Here is a 5,000-nt window from a genome sequence, read left to right as displayed (position 1 = left end):
TCGTAGTGAAACTCCACCAGAGAACAGTACTACCAGTCTTAAAGTTGAACTCCTCAGTTTCTCTCAGGATGGTGTAACTGTCTGATGTGCTTAGGCTCTTTATGGATGCTAAAACCCCATTAGCTGTTTACAAAACTTTGAATAACATTTCTTGTACAGCCAATAATTCTCATGAAATGAACCAACAGTGAATTGACAAAGGCCTATACTCATTAATCATTTGGCACCAGGGCAACTTCCTGGTGCCAAATATGATTCGTAAAAGTGTCACAAAGTAAAAGAAGCCACACCTTTTGACATGTTCTTTCATCACGAAAACAAATGTATTTTGTGCCAGCATACTCATTAGAGGCCCCAATGCGTATTAAATAGAAATAGGTCTGCCCACCTCAAATGTGATATTACAAGTAAAAAAAAAAAATGCAGTGCAATACTGAGCTCGAATAGACTGCCAAGGAAAAACCATGAGATTTTTGTCCAACAGTTTTCTGAAGTCTGCTACAGAAGCAGCAGTGGCCTCTGCTGATGAAAGATGAGCATAAAAAACCTACAGCATCTGGAGCTGTCTCCCATCTCCTGTTATGTTTTCTTTGCTTTCCCATAGTACATTATTTCAGATTCATCATAAATTTGTGTACCCAATGCTTTCTCCTAGCTTTGTAAATGCTCCATCAACTTTAAATACATACTTGATTCTTAACAGTTTTATTACTATCGTCTGCATTCTGCAGTATTTTTGTTTCCTCTCATTCTGCCCATTTTATACCTTCTTCTCTTTTATCATTTTTAATTAACGAGGCTACAACAATGCAGATAAAGGACACCACCCTTGTCTTAATTTTCTCTCTAAGTTGAACTCTCTTATAAGAACCCCGGCATTTAAAGCTGCTTTTCCCCATTCTCACACAATAGTTTTACCCATTTAATGAAGCCTTGTCCAAAACCAAACTTGTGTGTTGGGGATAAAACGCTAACAGTCAGCATCTAGTATTCCCCAGATAAATCTCCCATCCAGTAACTAGCCAGGCCCATCCCTGCTTAGCTCCCGAAATGAGACGAGGTGGGCGTGGTCAGGGTGGTGTGGCCTTCAGGGACAGGATGCACAAACACTCTGAGGAGAAGTAAACTACATTTATGAACCATTCTGTGTGAAGAATCTTCCCCTGTAAAGGATGAAGATGGATTTATTTTGTATCTCAACAAACCCAACCTCATCGCTTCTGGATCAAAACAACAACAAAATGATAACGAGTTAGATGTATCAATCACAACACGTTCCTCTACCAAACTTCACGACGCACCTGTGCTGCTTCTGGACCTAATTAACCTGATTTAATGGCGCAGCTGTGCAGCGCTTCGAGTTTCTCAGTCCGCAGAGAAGGCGAGCAGACCGGAGCGCTACCATGGCGTCCGCATTGATGGCTTGGGTTTGGATCGGTTTTACTATAGCCCAGCTCAACAAAGCAGAGATCCAACGGTACGCTCACGGACGTCTGGCCGACCAGGACGAGCTTTACAACGGCAACAAGCAGCCAGTTGAGGCGGCTCCAGCAGACCGAAGTTTCCCAGCGCCGGTTTGGAACTTCCTCAAAGGTGAAAACCTGCTTCTGGCCGTTGTACCTCATTTTATCATTTAGCCTAAAAATCTGTCTGATTATCCATTTTCCATTTTAAAAAAAAAAAAAAAAAAAAAAAAAAAAAAAAAAAAAAACTATTATTGGAGTGTCTGACTTTTGCAGCCTACATCATTTCAGTATGCAGAACTCAAAGGTTTTCATAATAAACTTTAAAATTAAATAACCATGCAAATAAAATTGGGTAAAATAGGCCTAGTCTACATAAATGAGCTGGTAGATCGTAGAGTTGTGATAACAAGTGAAATGTTTCACCAGAAGCATGTTTTCATATAACAGAATTGTAAATTTGTTTCACTGATATAACCCAAAAATATTGCGATATTACTTTTAGGCCATATTGTCCAGCCCTAATTTCACTATAGAAATGTTTGTTTAAAAGTTTTTACACATTATGAACACCCCTTTTATTTCATAATGTTTAATTTACAAAGCTACTGCAAAGACATTAGTTTATGCTCTACAAGGCTGCATAAACTCCTGCAATGTTCTTTTTAATCATCCATAGGTGAAAAAGGATTCATAATGAACAGTCATGATTCTCCTCTTACCTATCAAAGTTATAGCCACAGGATTTGCTGTAGTAGCAATTTAAAAATGTTAAATTCATTTTCAAGCAAAGGTGCCCCAAAATTTTATGGTTCCAGCTTCTTAATACTAAAAATTTGTCACTCATCCTACATTATATTAAATTGAATATCGTTGGGTTTTGGCTTGTTGGTTGACTAAAGCTGGACATTAGATGATATCACTGTGGGCTCTGAAACTGTGATTGTGGTATTTTCACTATTTCTTACAACAATAAATCAAGAAACTTATTGACAGAGTCATTGATAATGAAAATAATCATTAGTTGCAGCCCACATTGTTTACATCTGGAATTAGCATGCAATCTGTATCTGGATATCTTACCTGGAAAAGGAAAGCGCATACTGATGCAAAGTGCATAGTACTGTATAAAGACTAATTTATTTTATTTGCAACATAAATAGGATCATCTGAACCAATAATTGTGGCTTCTGCACAAATCCAAGTTAAACTGTATCATTCAAGAAAATATAACCATTCAGGAAAGTACAGCAGCCATCGTTTCACTCAGCAGAATCTAAAAACCATTGTACATAACATAAACGATAAATTTAAACCGTACTATTCTAAATAATTGTCATTAATAACCTTTTCCAAGCTTTTGCCATGTAGAAGTGTAAAGCCTGTACAGTAGCCGCAGGTTTGGTGGGTTTCCTCTGGCATTAATTCACAGCGTTTTCATCTTATCTAGTTTCAGAGGCATCAGATTTCACCCAGCCGCAGTATCGCTGCAGTCATGATGCACTTTTCCTACGCTTTTCACTCATCAGATACTCTAATCTGCGTCTGGAAGGTATGGTTTATTGTTAAACCAGCAGAATGTTTTTGCCTTTTAAAAAAAAAAAAAAAAAAAAAAAAAAAAAAAAAAAAAAAAGAGTATCAATTGTTGTCGGAGGCCTTATGTTTCTCCAAATCTTTTCCACAGATGGGTTGCGGTTGTTGTCATTGCCTAAAAAGTGTCACAGTTCGATCCAGATTTACAGGTGGTGGTTGCTGGTGAAGCTTCCCTATCATGGCTGCCACACAACAATGAAGGTAAAATGTTTATTTCTTTGACTAAACTAATTGGTACAGTGGAGAAAATAAAGGTTCTGTGGTCAGTTCAGACTGTTTTTGCTTGACCAATATGATTACAATGCTTCTTTTGATGCCTTCCACAATTCATTTTCTTTATCCCCAGACTGGAGATGGAATTGGATACAGCCCATTGAAACTGCATTATTTTGACCATCTGCTCCAAGAGAATATGACGGGCATGGCCGTCTGTGAGACTCCAGTAATGTCTTCACAAGCAGCATCGCCACTTGTGACTTGTAGAACAACACATGTCACTGTGAAGCTGCCTAGTGGAACAAAACTAAGGAGGGTGAAAGAGCTGGGTAAGGACGGGGTAGCTGGGAGTACACACTTGTCATTTCTTCAGGCTCTTTCAAATAACATGCTTGTGATGAAATAAAGTGACTTTAAAACAAGTGAACAAACAATTGTGTTGTAGCTAGCTCCTTCACCTAATGTTATGCTAATGGTCATGCTATAATCATGGATTCCAGTGTAGCATGTGTGGAAAATTGATGTCAGGTAGAAATGTTCTTACTGTGCACAGGAAGGCTTTCATTGCTTGAGCTATGAGTATTATGAACTTAAGTGTCTAAGTGATTTGTACACACACTTGCAGAGTAAATCTGAGACATTTGAATTTGCACTTGTTGCAGATTTTTTCAATGATGATCATGAAGGATACTCTGTGAGACAACAGAAGACCTCCGATGGTTTGTTTGTGGAGATCTCAAAGTTACCAGACATGGTAAGTTAGGTAGAAAACAAATAAATAATATTGTTGAATTGTTAATTTAATGTGAAAACTAAGATTAAGATTGTTCACAGGATTCTGGCTTTGAACTGGTTTATCTTTACTCTACTGGGCAACTGTGCTCGACGCTGGTAACTTGTTCCCCAATGTTGCCAAAAAAAGTTGGGAGGCATCGTGTTAGAAGAGCTCTAGAAGAACCAGATGTATTTGCCATGTGGGACTTTGAAGATATTCCCGATGAACCATTTGATCCGGAAACGACACAGACACAGTCAACGACAACACAAACACTGACTAGCTCAGCAACTGATACAACTGAGGAAAGTGAATCTGACTTTGCATTGTATGGTTTGTGGGGATTTCCTGAAATTCCTGAAGAGCCGTTCACTGGAGTAGACATAGAAATCCCAGGACCTACAGCTTCCACTACAACACCCACTCCATCTACAACGGTGGCTCTTACCACGACAACCCCTACCATGACAACAACCACTGCAACAACTGCCCCTGCCACTACGATGGTCACTACGCCTGACCCTGTCACAACAACCAGCCCCCCCCCCACAACAATGACTGGCTTGACAACCACAAATGTTGCCTTGACCACGAGTGCTGCCACCACGACTACCCCCAGTGCCTCCACCACGAGCGGCGCCTCCACAACTACCACAAGTGCCTCGACCACGAGCGCTGCTTCTACGACGACACCCAGTGCCTCGACCACGAGCGCCGCCTCCACGACGACACCAAGTGCATCCACAATGAGCGCCGCTTCCACGACGACACCCAGTCCCTCGACCACGAGCGCTGCCTCTACGACGTCCCCCAGTGCCTCGACCACGAGTGGCACCTCCACCACGAGCGGCGCCTCCACCACGAGTGGTGCCTCCACAACGACCGCCAGTGCCTCAACTACGAGCGCCGTCTCCACAACGACCCCCAGTTCCTCAACCACGAGCGCCCCCTCC

The sequence above is a fragment of the Seriola dumerili genome, unplaced genomic scaffold (genome assembly GCF_002260705.1).
Source record: "Seriola dumerili isolate Sdu_G_001 unplaced genomic scaffold, Sdu_1.0 BDQW01000052.1, whole genome shotgun sequence".
Lineage (NCBI taxonomy): Eukaryota > Metazoa > Chordata > Actinopteri > Carangiformes > Carangidae > Seriola > Seriola dumerili.
This window is presented reverse-complemented; position numbering follows the sequence as displayed.